This window comes from Sus scrofa, chromosome 7 (assembly GCF_054392235.1).
Source record: "Sus scrofa isolate SSC_HxYL_T2T_F1_AM1 chromosome 7, Sscrofa_HxYL_maternal_Yorkshire_Landrace_v2.0, whole genome shotgun sequence".
NCBI lineage: Eukaryota > Metazoa > Chordata > Mammalia > Artiodactyla > Suidae > Sus > Sus scrofa.
Window position 1 is genome coordinate 135292432 of NC_139389.1, and position 22559 is coordinate 135314990.

The 22559-nt window shown below is 47.9% G+C and overlaps 1 protein-coding gene and 1 pseudogene across 16 annotated transcripts in view; one reads left to right on the forward strand and one right to left on the reverse strand.

The window, feature by feature from the left end:
- Positions 1 to 319: 319 nt before the first annotated feature.
- Positions 320 to 7104, reverse strand: LOC146402110 (uncharacterized; annotated as a pseudogene).
- Positions 1544 to 22559, forward strand: part of KLC1 (kinesin light chain 1) — a 68086-nt gene continuing 47070 nt past the window's right edge. For all 16 annotated transcript variants that reach the window (XR_002341081.2, XR_014811442.1, XR_002341083.2 and 13 more), the window contains exon 1: positions 1544 to 1816. The gene's annotated coding sequence lies outside the window, so the exon portion shown is untranslated. The remainder of the gene's footprint in view (positions 1817 to 22559) is intronic.

The following is a 22559-nucleotide window of genomic DNA, read 5'->3' on the forward strand; positions in this document are numbered from 1 at the left end:
AGTGGGGACGCAGAGGGGACGGACCGAAGCCATTCTACAGAGCTAGACTCTTGGTCACCCATCAGAAGAGGGCATCAGCACCTCGGCTTTCTCGCTTGCTCGCCTGCTGGGTGAGTGGAAGGAATGTCACACACTGAGCCCCGAGTCTCAGACAGAGAAGGGACTCTTGCTCAGCCTGCTCCCTTCTCCAAAGCCTTCTGGTTACAGCTGCCTGCCAAGCCCAGCCCAGTTGTTGAGGAGCAGGTGACATCCAAGCTGCAGTGTGTCCCAGTCACTCAGGGAGTGTGCAGGGGTTATTGGACTCTGTTTAACTGCCACCCCCCACCGCCACCCCCAGTAACTGCTGTGTCATGGAAGGCACTTCCCCACTTCTAGCTCAGCTTTGCATTTATAAATGAAAGCAAATTAACTGGACCTCCCTGGGAACATCCAGGGCCCTTTACTTCCAGGGTGACTGAGTAATTGCAGGGTTGAAATGGATGGCAATGCTGGGGCTAACATCTGAAAAGCAGAGCAGTTCAAAAGCAAATGTGGGGGCACATTGGCACAGGAGCCCCTCCTGGTTAATAATGAGACTTGGGACATCTGCAGGCACCTGGGGCGGGGTTCTCTCAAGCGGGTGGCAGGCAAAGAAAGCTGAGCTTTACCCACTGAATCAGCACCATCCTCCCAGCTGGCTGCTGAGTCAGGCCCGCAGAGCTGGCCATGCAGCAGGATGAGGCCCAGGGGCACTTTCTGACCTGGAAGTACTGCCCTTCGGGCTGGGCCAGAGTTGGCATCGCAGCAGGGGTGTGCCCTGGTGACGGCTGCCCGTGGGTGGGATGCGATGGCGGGGGTGGCACCTCTGCTGTGGCCAGGCAGGAGGGTTAAGCACCCCGGCCACTCTGACGACCCTGAGGTCCAGTTCCTGCGAGGCCTCCGTGGCTCAGGCGAGGGCCCAGCAAGTCCCCTGAGCTCTGACTCTTGAAGATCCCAAGGCCCAGCGTCCAGTGACCGAGGGGGGGAGGGCGTGGGGGCCAGGGCCCCGACCTAAGGCGGTAGGTTTTCCTGGAGGAAGGCCCCCTGCCTTCGTGCAGCGCCTCAGGACCCTTTCCTTTGGAGGGGCTGGTGAAAGATTTAAACGAGCACACGAAACACACGGAGACAGGGTTTGCACACAGCAAACATTATTCTCGATTCGCGAGGGCGGGAGTCGGCCGCGCGGGGAGCTGACCCGCCGTGCTGGGCGCCCCTCTGCCCCTGCCCGCGGGGAGGGGCAGCCGCCAGGCGCTCGGGGTCGCCGGCAGCCGCGCCCGCGCGGGGCCGCCCACGGAGGGCCCCTCGTCGCCCCTCGCCCCGCCCCAGTGTGGCCCGCGGCCGCCGGCCCGGGACCGCATCCGCGCCGCGGAGGCCCGCTCCCGCCGGCCCTCAACCCAACCCGCGCGGCGCGGGGGCCGAGGGGAGCCGCCCGGCCTCGGTTTCCCGGGCCGCCCCGCCCCCCGGCGACGGGCAGGGTGACGTCACGGCAGCGCGTGGCATTGTGGGGCGGGAGCGCCGAGCCGGGGGAGGGACGCCGAGACGCCATTTTCGGCGGCGGGAGCAGCGGAGCCGGAGCCGGCGGAGCGCGGGGCGGCGGCTGCGAGGAGGAGCCGCGGGAGACAGCGCGCGCGGGCGGCTGAGCATGCTGCGGGGCGGCCGCGCCGGCGCTCCTCGCTACTGACCGCGGCGCCGCACCTGAGGCGGCCGAGGCGGCGGCCCCGGCGGTCCTGCTCCGCGCACGCGCCCGCGGCCTCCCGGTGCTGACAGCGCGAGCGCGCGGCCCCGCGGGAGCAGCACGGTGAGTCGGCGGCGGGCCCCGGTCCTCCGGCCTCCCTCTTGCCCCCTCCCCGGGCCGCCGCCCGCGGCCTCCCGCAGGTCCACCCGCTCCCCTCCCGGTCCCGGTCGCCGCCCAGGCGCGGCCCCCTCCCCTTCACGTTCCCCCAGGTTCGGGCGCCCATCGCGCCCCGGCCGCACCCCGGCTCCGCATCCCCGCTCGGCCCTGCTGCGGCCGGGGGCGGGGCGGGGCGCGGCGGGGGCGGCCGCTCCGGGAGCAGCTGCGGCCCCGGGCGCCGCGGGGCGGGGGACGTGGCCGCGCCCGGGAGCGGGGCGCGCGGCGCGCGGGGAGGGGGCGGCCGGCCGGCTTTGTCCCGGTCCTCCCTCTTCCTTCCGGCCCCCGCCCTCTCCCGCGGCACCGCCCTGGGCGGACGCGCCTGTCAGGCTCGAGGGCGGCCGGCGGCCGGCGGGTCGAAGCGTGCGGGGTCCCTCCCGAGAGGCCGGCGGCACCTCGCCTGCTCCGGATCCCTTTCTTTGAGGCGCCGGGGGCGAAAACGTCTCTTCCGCCGTGTTCACCGAGGCCCGAATTGCTCCCGCTCAGCTGGCAGCATCCTGGCCCCGGAATACTTAACTCGGTTGTCAAATTTGGTTCCCCTCTTTCCCTAAAAAATTAAAGTGAAGCGTTAAAGTTAATGCCTGGTGGATTGAATGGTTTTGTAAGTTAAGGTTTGTAGGTGCAGGTAATTTTGTGTTGGAGATTTTGTATTGTTACTGCTTTTTATGTTTTGTTATTTAAACAACATGGAGTTTAGATGCTAAGTGTTTGATAAGTATTTGAGAAAATGATGTTGTGACAAATGTGAGAGTAGCACAGCATTTGCGATACACCATTTAAACTGCTGTGTGAAAGGGCAGTTGGTTCTCTGATTCTTTGCATTAGTTAAACTTCTAGGCTGTTTTTGTACAGCGTGACTAAGCCATGATCAGAATCATCAGCTCGTAACACATTGTAATAGTTAAGTGTAAAAACTCATTAGGAATTGGAACAACCTCTTTAAATGTCATACTCTTATTAGGACGAACCTTTCAGGGGCTGGCCACAAGCCTTAGATAAGATGGGAAATGATTCATCTTCTGTTTCCTGAGTGTTTCCAAGAGTTCAGTGATACTAAATAATAAAAACGAGATTGTTGGGGCTTCTGTGTGGGAGGGTGCCCTCTCTTGAGCCGGTTTCTCCAAGTCATCCCAGACTGCAGCCTCATGTTGCAGTGGAGCCCGGCCGCCCTGTGGTGTTGCTGAGGGCTGTGGGGGACCAGGCTGGTAACCTCACTGCGGCCTGGCTCGTTCCCCTGGCTTGGCAGCGCCTTCTGTAAATGCTGTAGACGGTACGTAGTAAAGGTAGAAGGACATCCGTGGGAATCAGGACAGTGATTGTCGCTAGCAGGGACTAGGAGGAAATGCCACTGAGACGCATAGAATCCTGAGGGTTACATAGCAAACGAAAACTCCGTTGCAGTTACTTAAATTATACCTTCTTAAAAAAAGATTATGCCTTTTTTTGGGGGGAGGGGCACACCCTTGGTGTGTGGACGTTCCTGGGCCAGGAACAGAACCTGTGCCACAGCAGTGACCCAAGCCACTGCAGTAATAACACTGGACCCTTAACTCGCAATGCCACAAGGGAACTCCAAAGTATACCTTCTTAAACATGTTTCATATGGTTGAAAAGTAGGTAAGTCAGTGTGTAGCTTTCCATGTAGACTATAAACTATCTTAAAAACACAGTTGTGTAAAGGGAACTAGAAAATAGAGGAGTCAGAAGTGGAATGAAACTTAGGATTCATATGACTGGAAACATAAGTAGAATATGTTAAGAAATCAGGACTTTTAACAAAGAAGTGGTCAGTAATGTCCTGAGCAGAAGCACGGGGAGATTTGAAGTGTCAGTGTCGTGGCATGGACTAAAGATGTTAGCCCATTAGGTTGCGAAAGCAGGGTCTTCAGTGTCTCCTGAGAGCCCCCTGCTGTGCTCAAGTAGTCGGGGACGAGGAGACAGCCGCCGCCATGGAGGAGCTCCATCTGATACCACAGAATAGGTCCTGTACTGTGCCCAGTGCTCCGAGGTGATGCAGGCTCTGAGGCTCGAAGAAAAGTGGGGTGGGACTGGGAGCGGTGGTGCTGCAGATTTCGAAGGGATGAGAGGGAAAGATGGGGTCAGGAAAGGCTTGTACACAGAGCTTAGGGCTTTGCTTTCATCCCGAGGCTAAGGAAGGAGGAGAGGAGGGGCTTAGGAGTGAGGTGATGGTTCACAGGTTCAGAAAGAGCATGGATGGCCTAGTGAGACTGTTTGTTTTTGGTCTTTTTAGGGCCCCACCTTCGGCATATGGAGGTTCCCAGGCTAGGGGTCAGTCGGAGCTGTAGCCGCCGGCCAACACCACAGCCACATCAGTGCCAGATCCGAGCCTGCGACCTACACCAGAGCTCACAGCAATGCCAGATCTTTAACCCACTGAGCGAGGCCAGGGATCAAACCTGCGTCCTCGCGAATATTAGATTTGTTTCTGCTGAGCCATGGCGGGAACTCCGAGACAGGTACTCCGCTCTAAGTGGACACTGAGAGCTTTTGCATTAGGGCAGTGGCAGGAGGAACGAGGACAGATGAGTGAGAGAGGGGTTGAAGGGTTCGGTCCTTACTTGGGATGGAGTGGAGTGAGGGAAGGGGGGCTGCAGGCAGAAGGAGACTGGAGGCAGTGTTTGAAGCCAGAGCCAACTGTTAAAGCATAAGCCGGATCCTGGCGCCTCTCTGCTGAAGTTCTTGCCACTGTCCTGAAAGTCCCCCAGCCCACCTTCCCCCCTCTTGCCTTGTCTTCTGACTGACTCTTGCCCTCCTTCAGGTGCGCCCAGGTGCACCTCGAGTCTGCTCTTCTGGACATCAGAGGGTCCTCACTTCCCCACACACTGCTTAGCTCTGCTGTCTCCTGTGCTGCATTATTGTACCTAATTATTTTCTCATTTAGTTTATTGTCTGTTTCCTTCACTTACATTCGAAGTCTCCACCAGGGAGTGTCAGTCTTGGTACATAAGAGGCACTTAAATGTTTGTTGAGGGAACGCGCCTGGAGTTACTTCCTCGTCTCTAACTTGAGTGACTCACTGGCAGGTGACACCCACTGAGGTGGGGAAATGGGGACAGGAGGTGGCTGGCGAGCTTGGGTTTGGGTGGGTTAAATCCAGAATAAAGTTCCTTTTGGTGCAATGCGTTAAGGATCCTGTGTTGTCACTGCAGCAGCTTGTGCCACTGCTGTGGCCTGGGTTGGATCCCTGGCCCCGCAACTTCCACGTGCTGTGGGTGTGGCCAAAGAAGGTAGTAACCAGAATGCTTGTAGATGGGCAAGTGGGATTGGTGGTCAGTTGGATATTCAGATCTGGAGCTCAGAACAAAGATTTAGGCTGGAGGTGCAGATTTGAGAGGCCTCATGTTGTTGAAAGCCGGTGACCTCTCCAAGGGAGCGTCTGATACCTGGTAGAGGCTGCAGAGAGGCTGTGCACACGGGGCTCCTGGGACACAGGGAAGAGGAGGAGGGCAGAGGCTGATTGGCTCAGAGGGAAAGGAAGATTTGGACAGAAAAATCTATTGGATTTGGCTTCTGGGAGGTTACTAGTGACCTTTTAAACATTTTCTGAGAGTATTACCTTCTAAGGCAGGAGGGCTAATTCGGAGGTGACCTGCCTTTTTTCTCCCAAGGCATGCTTGTGTCATTTTGCCTCCTGTTAATATACTCTTAGATCAAAAACGTGTTGTGGGAGTTCCCATCATGGCTCAGCGGAAACAAATCTGACTAGTATCCGTGAGGATGCAGGTTTGATCCCGGGCCTCACTCAGTGAGTTAATGATCCCGCAGTGTCATGATCTGTGGTGTAGGTTGCAGATGCGGCTCAGATCTGGCGTTGCTGTGGCTGTGGTGTAGGCCAGTGGCTACAGCTTGGATTGGATCCCTAACCTGGGAATTTCCATATGCCGTGGGTGTGGCCCTAAAAAGACAAGGGAAAAAAAGAATTATGATTTTATTTTTATTTTTATTTTATTTATTTATTTTTTTTGTCTTTTTGCCTTTCCTAGGGCCATTCCCGTGGCATATGGAGGTTCCCAGGCCTAGGGGTCTAATTGGAGCTGTAGCTGCTGGCCTACACCAGAGCCACAGCAACGCGGGATCCGAGCCGCGTCTGCAACCTACACCACAGCTCACGGCAACGCCAGATCCTTAACCCACTGAGCAAGGCCAGGGATTGAACTCATCACCTCATGGTTCCTAGTCGGATTCGTTAACCACTGAGCCATGACAGGAACTCCTATTTTTACCTTTGGAGTCAGGTGAAAGCAGTCTGGATCTATGCTTTTAATTTTTTTATTTTCAATTTTTTTTCTTTATGGAACATGGAAGTTCCCAGGCTAGGAGTTGAATGGAGTTGCAGCTGCCGGGCCTACACGGCAGCCACAGCAGCGGCAGATCCGAGCCACATCTGTGACCCACACCACAGCTCATAGCAACGCCAGATCCTTACCCCACTGAGCGAGGCCAGGAATCGAACCTGTATCCTCATGGATACTACTCAGGTTCGTTACTGCTGAGCCACAGTGGGAACGCCAGTGGATCTGTGCTTTTAAATATGCTTGGGATGTTGATGCTTAATAAAGAAGATCTCAGTGAATATCTGTAGAACAAGCCGTTTGAGCTGAGTGGCGTGCGTGTGTAAAGTAGAAGCTGTTTCCTTGGTTATAAAATACCCTGGTTCCCTCACCTGAACCTTCTCTTGTTCCCTGGGTTTGACGGCATAACATGGAGATTTGCGGAAGTCACTGTACTGCTACTCCTCCAGCTGGTGAGAGTGAGTCTGAACCAGAAAACCTTGGCAGGGTGATCAGCTCCATTCTGCTGTTGAGGAGACGGGATGAGCGAGGGCAGAGGATGGAAACCAGAGGTGCACAGCTTTGAGGTCAGACCTGTAACTCCAGGCTTTGTGGGTGCATTTCAGGCCTTGAACCACCTTGCTGTCATGAAGCACAGCAATGCTCATTTCAGGATTTCCCTTGTGGTCAGTGAGTTAAGGATCTGGTGTTGTGGCTGCTGTGGCACAGGTTTGATCCCTGGCCTGGGAACTTCCACATGCCAAAAACCCAGACAAACAAAAATCAGCCCAAAACAATGCTAAGCTCAGTCCTCCAGTGGCTTTCACCTGGGAAGCCCAGGTGATGCCGGCTGGGCCTGGCCACTCCCCGGCCTTGCTGTCTAATGTGCGGTGCTTTGCTCACCATGTTGGTGGTGTACTTGTGCTCTCCACAGAGGCTGGCATAGGATGTGGTCTTCTTTCTCGTGGGGAATATGATGGTGCATTTTCTCTTCAATTCACTTATTTTGCCTGTTTAAAAATGATTTGTATTATTGACAAACAAGGGGAAATATGTTTTCTTTTAAAATTGTAGTTAACCCTCCCCCAAACTAACCTTCTTAACTATTTCAAAGTGTGTAGTTCAGGAGTCTTAAATAGGTATACATTGTTGTACAGCAGATTTTTAGAACTTTTTTCCAAAACTAAAACTCTGTACGGATTAACACCTCCCCATTTCTCCCCATCCCCTCAGCCCCCAGCAACCACCATGTTACTTCTGTTTTCTGTGAATTTAACTACTTTAGATACTTCATATTCCTGGGATCGTATAGTATCTGTTTTTTGTGACTGGCTTATTTCACTTAGTGTAGTGTCCTTAAGATCGATCCATAATTTCTGTTCTTTTAACTAAAACATCATTAAGTTGTAAGGCTTTTTTCTGAGCGACATTTATATGAGTTTTCTATTTACTGTGTAACAGATTACTGATATTTAGTGTCTTAAAGCAATAACATTTGTTATCTCACAGTTTCTGTGCATGATGGGGTCCAGGCATGGCTTGCTGATCTCTCTGCTTAGGGCTCATGTGGCTGCAGTTGTGTGTTGGGCTGTAGTTCTCTTCCAGAACTCAGAGTGCCCCTGCAAGCTCTTGTCGTTGTGGCAGAATGCAGTTCTTTTGGTTGTAGGACTCACATCCTGGTTTTCTTGCTGGCTGGATGGCTGTCGGTTGGCAGCTTTCTTAGCTCCTAGAGGTGGCCTGCACTCTCTTGCCAGGAATACTGATTTATTTCCTTAACTCTAGGTTAGTTCTGTCTATTCTAGAGCTTCATATAAATGTAGGAGATGATACAACATGCGTGTTTTGCATCCAGCTTCTTTAATGTAATGTAGCTCTTTGGACTCAGGGCGTGGAACAGATCGTGTCAGTGGTTTGTTCCTTTCTGTCCCTGTGCGGCTCTTCTCCTGTATGGACTGCTGCAGTCTAACCATTCTCGTCTGGATGCGCATCCGGGGTGGGGAGCCCTCCCTCTTGGACACCATTATGTGGACGCGTATTTTCATTTCTTTTGCGTAAATATCTAGGAGTGGAATTTGCTCACACAAATAGATACCGGGTTGACTTTTAAAGACACTGTCACTTTCCCAAAATGGTTGTGCAGTTTGCACTCGCAGCAGCAGTGTGTGTGAGTAGTTAGTTCCAGTTGTTCGCTGAACCTCCAGCTTCTGGTTCATCAGCTGCTGCTAGATGCTGACCTCTTGTGGTGGGTCTGGCGCGCCTCCCCGGTTACTAACCGTGATGTGCACTTACTCACATGTTTGTTGGCTTTTACACCTGCTTTCATGAAGCGTCTGTTCAGGTCTTTTGCCCATTAAAATAAATTGGGTTTTCTTTTTATTATTGATTTTAGGAATTCTTTTTCTTTTCTTTTCTTTTTTTTTTGTCTTTTTGCCATTTTTTGGGGTACTCCCTCGGCATGTGGAGGTTCCCAGGCTGTTCCCAGGCTAGGGGTTGAATCGGAGCTGCAGCCGCCAGCCTAAGCCAGAGCCACAGCAACACAGGATCCGAGCCGCGTCTGCAACCTACACCACAGCTCATGACACCGCTGGATCCTTAACCCACTGAGCGAGGCCAGGAATCGAACCCGCAACCTCATGGTTCCTAGTTGGATTCGTTAACCACTGTGCCACAACGGGAGCTCCGATTTTAGGAATTCTTTGCATATTTGGGTACATGTCTTTTGCCATATGTTAGAAATATTTTTTTCCCAATCTGAGGCTTAACTATTTGGTTTTTTTTTTTGGTTGTGCTTTTTAAGAATCAATAGTTTCAAATTCTGATGAAGTCTACTTTGTCATTTTTTTTCTTACATGGTACTTACTGTTGTCTTCTCTGTTTGTTTATTTATTTATGTCTTTTTTAGGGCTGCTCCTGCAGCATATAGAAGTTCCCAGGCTAGGGGTCAATCAGAACTGTAGCTGCTGCCCTACACCACAGCCATAGCAACTCAGGATCCAAGCCATGTCTGCAACCTACACCACAGCTCACAGCAATGCCAGATCCTTAACCCACTGAGCAAGGCCAGGAATTGAACCTATGTCCTCATGGATACTATTTGGGTCTGTTATCACTGAGCCACAACAGGAACTCCTCTAGTTTTAAATCATTAAAAATGTATATGCTCTTTTGGGAAAAGCCATTATATAGGAAGATGTAAAGGTGTGAGTTGACTCTTTTCCCATTACCTCTCTCCTGAGAGAACTCATTTTTAAAAAATGTTTTAATGGAAGTTCCCATTGTGGCTCATGGTTGATGGATCTGTCTAGTATCCATGAGGCTGCAGGTTTGATCCCTGGGCTTGCTCAGTAGGTGTTGCTGTGAGTGGTGGTGTAGGTTGCAGACATGGCTTGGATCCTGCATTGCTTTGGTTGTGGTGTAAATGTCTGGCCTGGGAACCTCCATATGCCATAGGTGCAGCCCTTAAAAAAAAAAAGTTTTAACTGGAGTTCCCGTCGTGGCGCAGTGGTTAACTAATCTGACTAGGAACATGAGGTTGCGGGTTCGGTCCCTGCCCTTGCTCAGTGGGTTAATGATCCGGTGTTGCCGTGAGCTGTGGTGTAGGTTGAGACGTGGCTCGGATCCCGCGTTGCTGTGGCTCTGGAGTAGGCTGGTGGCTACAGCTCCGATTGGACCTCTAGCCTGGGAACCTCCCTTCTTAGGCCCGGGAGCGGCCTAAGAAATAGCAAAAAGACAAAAAAAAAAAAAAAAGTTTTAATGCCTGCCTTTAGTTAGGAAAGAAAATTATTCCATATGTGTTTTATTAATGCTTAAATATATAAACTCAGTCTTACGGCATTGTGTTAATCTGCTGACATTTTTCATTTACAGATAAAAATGGCTTTTTTTTTTTTGCTTTTTGTTTAGGCCTGCACCTGCAGCATATGGAAGTTCCCAGGCTAGGGGTCGAACTGGAGCTGCAGCTGCCTGCTGTACCACAGCCACAGCAACCTTGAATCCGACGGTTGTAACCTGCACCACAGCTCATGGCAACGCCAGATCCTTAACCCACTGAGCAAGGCCAGGGATCGAACCTGCGTCCTCATGGATCCTAGTCAGGTTCATTACTGCTGAGCCACAATGGGAACTTCCAAAAACTTAAATAAATGTTTATTTAAAGAGAGAAGAGAGAGAAGACAGGTGTGGAGAAAGCAGAGGCAGAGGTGGCTTGGGGCAGGGGTTGAGGGGGAGACCGAGACAGAGGAACGAGAGAGGAAGGGGCCAAAGATGCCTTTTTTTTAAACCTCCAAATGAGCACTTCTATATCCTTTTGCCCCAGGCGCCCGAAACATCCTGTCCTGCGTTCTCTCAGTCACACTGTCTGATGCAGCTGTTTTCCCTTCTGCTCACTCAACCGTGGATGGTGGTAGAGTCATCTGCGTTCCTGGGGCTTACTCACTTGTTTTTAGCAAAAGCATATGCTCCTGTATTTTCATGTTCCTTTTTCCTGTGATTTCTCATGCTTAAAATCTGCATCTGAAGAGATGGACCTGTGGTCCCACAGCAAATTAAATGACCTCAGCACACTTCCTGGCCTTGGCCTGGAGCCCTGCATGGGGGAGAGCAGGTACTTCCCCCGCTGGTTGGGGACCTGGCCTCCTTGTGACGTTCCTTCCACGGGTGGTGTGGGTAGGTCATCGGAGAGTGAGAGCATCTCTGTACAGAGAGGTGGCCAATTTCAAAGCAGAACCACACCCAGCCAACTTCCTGAGCAGGGCTGTGGGAAAAAGTCCCAAAGAGTTCTGACTGCCCTCATTTCTCTAATTTTGCAAGGGCATCTGCCTGTAATAGATTCACCCAAGAGGCAGATACATGCTTTTGCTTTCTGGGGTGGTTTGTAGTTGTGGGATGGCAACAAATAGATACTGTAAATTAGCAACGAGTAGATACTGTGCACTCTAGATTAGATTAGGTGAGAGGAAGAGTTAGAGGAGATACCATGGTTAAAGTAGAAAATGATGGCGTCAGAGTTCCCATCATGGCTCAGGGGAGACGAATCTAAGATCCTTGAGGACGCAGGTTTGATCTCTGGCCTCGCTCAGTGGGTTAAGGATCAGGCATTGCTGTGGCTGTGGTGTAGGCTGGCGACTACAGCTCCAATTCGACCCCTAGCCTGGGAAACTCCATAAGTCAAGGGTGCGGCCCTAAAAAGACAAAGAGAAAAGGAAATGATGGGTTAATACAATTTCCCTTCTGTAACAGGCTTTGGGATTGTACATTGCCTCTGTCAGTTGATAGCCCAGAGGTGAAGCTTCCAATCAAGAGGTACCTAGTAGAGCACATTCTCCCTTGAGTAGATTATAGTGATTTGTTGTTGTTGTTGTTGTTTTTCCTTTGTCCATGCCTGGATCTGCAGCATTTGGAAATTCCTGGATAAGGGATTAAACCCAAGCCACGCCAGTGACAATGCAGGTGTTGGTGACCCAAGCCACCAGGGAACTCCAGATTATAGTGATTTTTTTTTTTTTGTCTTGTTGTTGTTGTTGCTATTTCTTAGGCCGCTCCCGCGGCATATGGCGGTTCCCAGGCTAGGGGTCGAATCAGAGCTGTAGCCGCCGGCCTACACCAGAGCCACAGCAACGCGGGATCCGAGCCGCGTCTGCAACCTACGCCACAGCTCACGGCAGCGCCGGAACCTTAACCCATTGAGCAAGGGCAGGGATTGAACCCACAACCTCGTGGTTTCTAGTCGGGTTCATTAACCACTGCGCCATGACAGGAACTCCTGCAGTCGGCTTCTTAACCCACTGCACCACATCAGGAGCTCTGACATAGTGATTCCTAATGTGTAAGGGGTAGGCTGTGTGTGGCTGGAGAAAGTATGTCTATTATTATAATATGGTGTTACATTTAGAAAACAGACTTATGTTGTAACACAAACTCCAAAGGGGCATGACATTTGTATTTTTATCCAAAAATGTCCTGGCCTAAGAACGATCGAGGCCCTCCAGGAGACCTTTTTGGATTTTGCTCAGATCTGAACCTTAACTTTGTTATATGAGCTGGGGGAGTGACGCACCTCCTCCCGCTCAGCCTGTCCTGCCTCCACCCAAACCAGCCAGCCGGTCCGGGAAGTTTAAGAATTACTGTTTTGTGTCACCTCTTTTCCAGTAAGTTGTATTCTGCCTTTGACTCTGTATCATTTTTGTTCTGAAATTTCAGAACCACAAAATACATTTTTACTTCTTCCATCACCATTGATTACTTTGCTTTTTTAGTTGCACAAGGTAATGTATATTTGGAAAACCTTAAACGCATTGAAAAGGGCTTGCGCTTTTTCTTGTGTATTAAAAGGGGAGCACAGGATAAAAAGATTGAGAGATGAAGCTTTCTGTTACTCCTTGGCAGAGCTAAAATAGGTAAGGTCCCAAGAGGGGTTTGCTGTTTTGCTTTGTTTTCTTTGATCTGTACCATTTAATTTAAAAAAGGTCTGGTCATATTTTACTAAGATATGATTCCTGTATGAAAAAATTCACAGGATTGTGCAGCCCTCTGAATGCAGAACATTCGTCACCCCAGAGAGAGCCCTGTGCCCGTTAGCAGTCAGCTCCCTCGGGCAGCTACTGATCTACGTTCTGTCTCCGCGGGCATTTCCTATAAATGGGATTGTGTAATCTGTGCCCTTTTGTGTCTGGCCCCTTCAGTTAGTCCAGTGTTATCTGTGTTGCAGCATGCATCAGTAGTTTGTTCCTTTTTATTGACAAATATTCCACTGGATGGATGTAACCACGCTTTGTTTATTCGTTCATTAGTTGCTGGACATTTGGGTTGTTTCCACAATTTGACTATTATGAATAATGCCAAAATATTTGTGTACAAGTTTTATATTTGTCCAGGATTTTTTTTTTTTTTTTTGACCATTCATGTGTAAGTTTTAACATAAGCAAGTTTTCAGGAGTTCCTGTCGTGGCTCAGCAGTTAACGAATCTGACTAGCATCCATGAGGATGTGGGTTCGATCCCTGGCCTCACTCAGTGGGTTAAGGATCTGGTGTTGCTGTGAGCCATGGTGTAGGTCACATACGTGGTTTAGATCCTGTGTTGCTGTGGCTCTGGTGTAGGTCAGCAGCTACAGCTCCAAATGGACCCCTAGCCTGGGAGCCTCCATATGCTGCAGTTGTGGCCCTAGAAGATGAAAAAAAAAGAAAAAAAAAACAGCAAACCAAAAAGGAGTTCCTGTCATGGCTCAGTGGTTAATGAATCCGACTAGGAACCATGAAGTTGTGGGTTTGATCCCTGGCCTTGCTCAGTGGGTTAAGGATCCGGTGATGCTGTGACCCGTGGTGTAGGTCGCAGGTGCAGCTCAGATCTCGAGTTGCCGTGGCTGTGGTGCAGGCTGGCGGCTACAGCTCCAAGTGGATCTCTAGCCTGGGAACCTCCATATGCCGCAGGAGCGGCCCTAGAAAAGGCAAAAAGACAAAAAAAAAAACCCAAAAAACAAGTTTTCAGTTTTCTTGCATATATAACCAGGAGTGGAATTGATGGGTCATTCTGTAAAGAGTGGCTTTAGAATCTAACCAGTTCTTTAATTTTTTGGTCTTGTAAAATATTCAGTGTACTTAGCATTTCTATTCTTGTCTCAGTGTTAGGTTGGTCTATTTTTATTGTGGGAGAAGTGTCAAATTCTTTCTGTATTTGAGAGTTTAAGTTCCATTGCCTACAACTCTAGACAGTCTAGTTGCACACGCAAGCACAGCAGTGTAGTTGCTGAATCAAAGGTACATCTGAGCAGGGTGGAGAGAGCTGGGTTCTGATTCTGTTCTCAGTAGTGTGAGCACAGACTATAACTTATAATTGTCTCCTGTTATAAATAGGAATTATAGTGTTAGTTGACTAAACGACCTCAGACTTTTTTTTTGTTCTTAAAAACAATTCACATTTATGCTCAAAAACTAAGATACTTTGATGTCAATTTTTTTTTTTTTTTCTTTTTAGGGCCTCACCTGCGTCATATGGAGGTTCCCAGGCTAGGGGTCAAATTGGAGCTACAGCTGCTGGCCTACACCACAGCCACAGCAATGTCAGATCCTAGCCAAGTCTGTGACCTACACCACAGCTCATGGCAACACCAGATCCTTAACCCACTGAGTGAGGCCAGGGACCTAACCCACAACCTCATGGTTCCTAGTCGGATTCATTTCTGCTGTGCCACAATGGGAACTCCCGATGTCAATTCTTAATACACATATTGTGTATATCTATTCTGTTTTGTATTCTTTGTATGTTGATTGAAAAAGTAACCCTTTTATTTGAGAATATGTTTGGGTTTGCATAAAAGATGCGAGGATAGCATAGAGAGTTCCTGCATATTTGCTCTCACGTTAACATCCTATCTTACTGGGTTACATTTTTGACAGCTAAGGAAGCAGCACTGATACATAATTATTAACCATTCTCCACATTTTATTTGGATTTTACTGATTTTCTCCTTGTTATGTTGCAGGGCCCCTTCCTCACGGGACACCATATCACATTGCCCTTAGCTATCATTTTTCCTAGTCTGTTTTTTTTTTTTTTTAAATGGCTGGTGCGGCATATGGAACTTCCTGGGCCAGGGTTTGAATCTAAGCTGCAACTGTGACCTAAGCTACAGGTGTGACCTTTGCCACAACTGTGACAACACTGAATCCTTTGATTCACTGTACTGGACTGGGAATCGAACCTGTGGTTCCACAGAGATCTGACCTGCTACATCAGATTCATTCTTTCTTCTTCTCTTCTTTTCTTTTCTTTGTCTTTTTAGGGCTGCACCCACTGCATATGGAAGTTCCTAGGCTAGAGGTTGAATCAGAGCTGCAGCTGCCGGCCTATACCACAGCCACAATAACTCAGGATCTGAACCGTGTCTGTGACCTACACCACAGCTCACGGCAATGCCAGATCCTTAACCCGCTGAGTGAGGCTAGGGATTGAACTTGCGCCCTCATGGATACTAGTTAGGTTCGTTACCACTGAGCCACAACAGGAACTCCTTAATGGTGGTTTTTTTTTTTTTTTTTTTTTTGTCTTTTTGCTATTTCTTTGGGCCGCTCCCGCAGCATATGGAGGTTCCCAGGCTAGGGGTCTAATCGGAGCTGTCCCCACTGGCCTACGCCAGAGCCACAGCAACGCCAGATCCGAGCCGCGTCTGCAACCCACACCACAGCTCACGGCAACGCCAGATGGTTAACCCACTGAGCAAGGGCAGGGACCGAACCCGCAACCTCATGGTTCCTAGTCGGATTCATTAACCACTGTGCCACGACGGGAACTCCATTGGTATTTTTAATAATTAGTTTTTTTAGGTACAGCCTGAAGTATGAAACAAATATCCACAGTTCCACATTGGTACAAATGATAAATAAGTGAGGGAAGAGGCAGCTCAGAGGCCCTATCTCCCAGACAAAAGAATTCCATAGAATTTACACTCCCTCCTGAAGAGTTGAACTCTCCTCCCCACCCCCTGAGCGAGGGCTGCACTTGTTGGCCGGCCTCCCACCCATGCACTGTGGATGGGGTGTGGGGAGGTTCCCTGCAGTGGGAGAGCAGCACACACACCTCAGCCACTGACCAGGACTGACCCCACTAGCTGGAGGTCAGGTGGAAAGCGTAGACTCTGGCTGTAATGTGTTGAGATTGGTACTCGTACTTTTTAAAATCATTTATACCAAAAGGGGAAGCCCAGAGAGAGCAACATCTCTTCACTCAAAAAATATTTGCTGTTCTGGCATTGAAGGCCAGTGGGGCTTGTGCGCAGGAGCTCCACGGGACTGGGGGAAACGGAGACCCCATTCTTCTTCTTCTTTTTTTTTTTTTGTCTTTTTGCCATTTCTTGGGCCGCTCCCGCGGCATATGGAGGTTCCCAGGCCAGGGGTCGAATCGGAGCTGTAGCCGCCGGCCTACGCCAGAGCCACAGCAACACAGGATCCGAGCTGCGTCTGCAACCTACACCACAGCTCACGGCAACGCCAGATCGTTAACCCACTGAGCAAGGGCAGGGACCGAACCCGCAACCTCATGGCTCCTAGTCAGATTCGTTAACCACTGCGCCAAAACGGGAACTCCTTTTTTTTTTTTTTTTTGTCTGGAGACCCCATTCTTAAAAGACACACACAGACTTTCACGTGCACTGGGTCCCAGGGCAAAGCAAAGTCTCCACGGGAATCTGGGTCAAACCTGACCACAGTTCTTGGAGGACATCCTGGGAAAACAGGGGTGAACGTGGCTTGTTGTGAGGGAAGGACACTGAAAGCAAAGCTCTCAGGAATATTCAGTAGCAGACAAAATAGACTTTAAAATGAAGAATATTTTAAGGGACAAAGAAGGACATTACATAATGATCAAAGGATCAATCCAAGAAGATGATGTAACAATTGTAAATATCTCTGGAGGTGGCCATTTAGGGAAAATCTGGCCCCACCGTCAGTCAGCTGCTGAGAAGCCCCAGCTCAAACAACAATCCAGGTGGGATCACAGCCCTGCCCCTCAGTAAAACAGGCTGCCTAAAGACCCCCCAGGCACACAGCTGCCTCTAATCCCATCCAGAGACTAAGCCCCACCCACCAAAGGGAGTAGAATCAGCTCCACCTACCAGAGGGCAGGCATCAGCCCCTCCCATCAGGAAGCCTACAGCAAGCTCCCCATACTGACTTCAGCCACAAGGGGGGCAGACACCAGAAGTAAGAGAGGCTACAACTCTGTTATCTGTAAAAAGGTCACCACACCAAAAACCAATAAAAATGAAAAGACAGAGAACTAAAACTCAGATGAGGGAGAAAGGAAAAACCCCAGAAAAACAACTAACTGAGGAGGAGATTCTTAGCCTCCAGGGAAAAGATTTTAGACTGTTGATGCTGACGATGATGCAAGACGTTGGAAATAAACTGGAGGCAAAGATGGATAACTTACAGGAAACACTGACCAAAGAGATACAAGATATAAAACTTAAACAAGAAGAGATGCAAAATACAATAACTGAAATAAAAAATTCCCTAGAAGCAGCTAACAGCAGAGTACAGGAGGCAGAAGAACGAATAAGCGAGGTGGGGGACAGATTAGTGGAAATTACGGATGCAGAATGGAAAAGAGAAAAAAGATTGAAAACAAATGAAGAGAGTCTCAGAGAACTCTGGGACAACGTTAAACACACCAACATCCGTATTATAGGGGTGCCAGAAGGAGAAGAGAGAGAGAAGGAGACAGAAAAAATATTCCAAGAGATAATAGCTGAAAACTTCCCTAACATGGGGAAGGAATCACTCACTCAAATCCAGGAAGCACAATGAGTACCATACAAAATAAACCTAAGGAGGAATACCCCGAGACACATGTTAATCAAACTGACCAGAATTAAAGACAGAGAAAATCTTGAAAGCAGCTAGGGAAAAGAAACAAATAACATACACGGGAACCCCGATAAGGCTATCGGCAGATTTTCAACAGAAACTCTGCAGGGCAGAAGGGAGTGGCATGATAACAGGATGAAAGGAAAAAACCTCCAACCAAGATTACTCTACCCAGCAAGACTCTCATTCAGATTTTTTTTTTTTTTTTTTTTTTTTTGGTCTTTTTGCTATTTCTTTGGGCCGCTCCCGCAGCATATGGAGGTTCCCAGGCTAGGGGTCTAATCGGAACTGCAGCCGCCAGCCTACGCCAGAGCCACAGCAACGCAGGATCCGAGCCGCGTCTGCAACCTACACCACAGCTCACGGCAATGCCGGATCCTTAACCCACTGAGCAAGGCCTGGGATCAAACCCGCAACCTCATGGTTCCTAGTCAGATTCGTTAACCACTGCGCCACGATGGGCACTCCCTCTCATTCAGATTTAAAGGAGAAATCAAAACCTTTACAGGTAAGCAAAAGCTGAGAGAATTCAGCAACACTAAACCAGCCTTACAACAAATACTAAAGGAACTTCTATAGGCAGAAAAGAACAAGAGAAGAAGGAAAGAAAAAAGAGCAGCAAAAACAAATCCAAAGCAATTAATAAAATGGCAATGAGAACATACATATCAATAATTTCCTTAAATGTTAATGGACTAAACGCCCCAACCAAAAAGACATAGACTTGCTGAATGGATACAAAAACAATATATATGCTGTCTTTAAGAGACCCACTTCACTTCTAGGGACACATACAAATTGAAAGTGAGAGGATGGAAGAAAATATTTCATGCAAATGGGGATGAAAAGAAAGCTGGAGAAGCAATACTCATATCAGACAAAATAGACTTTAAAATGAAGAATATTTTAAGGGACAAAGAAGGACATTACATAATGATCAAAGGATCAATCCAAGAAGATGATATAACAATTGTAAATATCTACGCACCCAACACAGGTTCACCACAATGTATAAGGCAACTGCTAACAACCTTAAAAAGAGAAATCGACAATAACACAATCATAGTGGGGGACTTTAACACCCCACTTACAGCAATGGACAGATCAACCAGACAGAAAATCAATAAGGAAACACAGGCCCTGAATGACGCATTAAACCAGATGGACTTAATAGATATTTATAGGACATTCCATCCAAAAGCAACAGAATACACATTCTTCTCAAGTGCACATGGAACATTCTCTAAGACTGATCACATCCTGGGCTACAAATCCAACCTTGGTAACTTTAAGAAAGTTGAAATCATATCAAGCATCTTTTCCGACCACAACACTCTACGACTGGGAATCAACAACAAGAAAAAAACTGCAAGAAACACAAACACGTGGAGACTCAACAACATGCTACTAAACAACCAATGGATCACTGAAGAAATCAAAGAGGAAATTAAAAAATACCTAGCAGCAAATGACAACGAATATATGACACTCCAAAACCTATGGGATGCAGCAAAGGCCGTTCTAAGAGGAAAGTTTATGGCAATACAAGCCCACCTCAGGAAACAAGAAAAAGCTCAAATAAGCAAGCTAATTTTACATCTACAGCAGCTCGAGAGAGAAGAACAGACAAGACCTAAAGTTAGTAGAAGGAAAGAAATCATAAAGATCAGAGCAGAAATCAATGAAATAGAAACAAAGAAAACCATAGAAAAGATCAATGAGGAGTTCCCATCGTGGCGCAGTGGTTAACGAATCTGACTAGGAACCATGAGGTTGCGGGTTCGGTCCCTGCCCTTGCTCAGTGGGTTAAGGTTCCAGTGTTGCCGTGAGTTGTGGTGTAGGTTGCAGACGCGGCTCGGATCCTGCGTTGCTGTGGCTCTGGTGTAGGCTGGCAGCTACAGCTCCAATTGGACCCCTAGCCTGGGAACCTCCATATGCTGTGGGAGTGGCCCAAGAAATGGCAAAAAGACAAAAAAGAAAAAAAAAAAAAGAAAAGATCAATGAAACGAAAAGCTGGTTCTTTGAAAAGATCAACAAAATTGATAAACCCCCAGCCAGGCTTATCAAGCAAAAAAGAGAGAGGACTCAAATCAATAAAATTAGAAATGAAAAAGGAGAAGTAACAACGGACATCACAGAAATACGAAGAATCCTAAGAGACTACTATATGCAACTATATGCCAATAAAATGGAAAACCTAGAAGAAATGGACAAATTCTTAGAAAAGTACGATCTTCTAAGACTAAAGCAAGATGAAATAGAAAAGTTGAATGGGCCAATCACAAGAACTGAAATTGAAACTATGATTAAAAAACTTCTAACAAACAAAAGTCCAGGACCAGACGGCTTCACAGGCAAATTCTATCAAACATTTAGAGAAGAGCTAACACCTCTCCTTCTGAAACTATTTCAAAAAATTGCAGAGGAAGGGATACTCCCAAACTCATTCTATGAGACCGCCATCACCCTGGTACCAAAACCAGACAAAGATTCCACAAAAAAGGAAACTACAGGAGTTCCTGTCATGGCGCAGTGGTTAACGAATCTGACTAGGAACCATGAGGTTGCGGATTTGATCCCAGGCCTTGCTCAGTGGGTTAAGGATCCGGCATTGCCGTGAGCTGTGGTGTAGGTTGCAGACGCGGCTCGGATCCTGCGTTGCTGTGGCTCTGGCGTAGGCTGGTGGCTACGGCTCTGATTAGACCCCTAGCCTGGGAACCTCCATATGCCACGGGAGCAGCCCAAGAAATAGCAAAAAGAGGAGTTCCCACCGTGGCGCAGTGGTTAACGAATCCGACTAGGAACCATGAGGTTGCGGGTTCGGTCCCTGCCCTTGCTCAGTGGGTTAACGATACCGCGTTGCTGTGAGCTGTAGTGTAGGTTGCAGATGCGGCTTGGATCCTGCGTTGCTGTGGCTCTGGCGTAGGTCAGTGGCTGCAGCTCCGATTCGACCCCTAGCCTGGGAACCTCCATATGCTGCGGGAGCGGCCCAAGAAATAGCAAAAAGAAAAAAAAAAAAAAAAAAAAAAAAAGAAAAAAACTACAGGCCAATTTCACTGATGAACATCGACGCACAAATCCTCAACAAAACGCTAGCAAACTGCATCCAACAGTACATTAAAAAGATTGTACATCATGGTCAAGTGGGATTTATTCCAGGGATGCAGGGGTTCTTCAATATCCGTAAATCCATCAGTGTGAAACACCACATTAACAAACTGAAGAATAAAAACCATGTGATCCTCTCCATAGACGCGGAAAAAGCCTTTGACAAAATCCAACACCCATTTCTGATAAAAACCCTTCAGAAAGTGGGCACAGAGGGAACCTACCTCAACATGATAAAGGCCATATATGACAAACCCCCAGCAAACATCATTCTTAATGGTGAAAAGCTGAAAGAATTCCCACTGAGACCAAGAACAAGACAAGGATGTCCGCTCTCGCCACTACTCTTCAACATAGTTCTGGAAGTCCTAGCCACAGCAATCAGAGAAGTAAAAGAGATAAAAGGAATCCAAATTGGAAATGAAGAAGTAAAACTATCCCTATTTGCAGATGACATGATACCATACCTAGAGAATCCTAAAGACTCTACCAGAAATCTGTTAGAGCTCATCCACGAATTTGGCAAAGTCCTAGGATACAAAATTAATACAAAGAAATCAACGACATTTCTATACACTAACAATGAAAAAGCAGAAAGAGAAATTAGGGAAGCAGTCCTGTTTACCATTGCATCCCAAAGAATAAAATACCTAGGAGTAAACCTACCTAATGAGACAAAAGACCTGCACTCTGAAAACTATAAGACACTGATGAAAGAAATCAAAGATGATGCAAATAGATGGAAAGATATACCATGCTCATGAATTGGAAGGGTTAATATTATCAAAATGACTATATTACCTAAGGCAAGCTACAGATTCAATTCAATCCCTATCAAATTACGAAGGACGTTTTTCACAGAACTCGAACAAAATATTTTAAAGTGTGTTTGGAAGCACAAAAGACCCAGAATAGCCGAAGACATCCTGAAAAAGAAAAATGGAGCTGCAAGAATCAGGCTCCTGGACTTCAGACTATACTACAAAGCAGCTATCATCAAAACAGCATGGTACTGGCACAAAGACAGAAATATGGATCACTGGAACAGGATAGAAAGCCCAGAATTAAACCCACACACCTACAGCCAACTAATCTATGACAAAGGAAGCAAGAATATACAGTGGAGAAAGGACAGCTTGTTCAATAAGTGGTGCTGGGAAAACTGGACAGCCACATGGAAAAGAATGAAATGAGAACACTCCCTAACACCATACACAAAAATAAACTCCAAATGGATTAAAGACCTAATATAAGACCAGACACTATCAAACTCTTAAACATAGGCCAAAGACTCTCTGACATATACGACAGCAACATCTTCTCAGATCCACCTATCAGAGTATTGACAACAAAAACAAAAATAAACAAATGGGACCTAATCAAATTTCGAAGTTTCTGCACAGCAAAGGAAACCCTAAATAGCACAAAAAGACAACCCACAGAATGGGAGAAAATCTTTGCAAGTGAATCCACTGACAAGGGATTAATCTCCAAAATTTATGAACAACTTCTGCAGCTCCATACCAAAAAAACAAGCCTATCAAAAAATGGGCAGAAGATCTAAACAGACAGTTCTCCAAAGAAGACATACAGATGGCCAAGAAACACCTGAAAAGATGTTCAGCGTCACTCATTATTAGAGAGATGCAAATCAGAACCACTCTGAGGTACCACCTTGCACCAGCCAGAATGGCCATCATCCAAAAGTCTACAAACAATAAGTGCTGGAGGGGGGTGGAGAAGAAGGAGCACTAGTACACTGTTGGTGGGAATGTAAATTGGTGCAACCACTGTGGAAAGCAGTATGGAAATGCCTCAGAAAAATAAAAACAGAACTACCATTTGATCCAGCAATCCCACTGCTGGGCATCTACCCAGAGAAAACCACGACTCG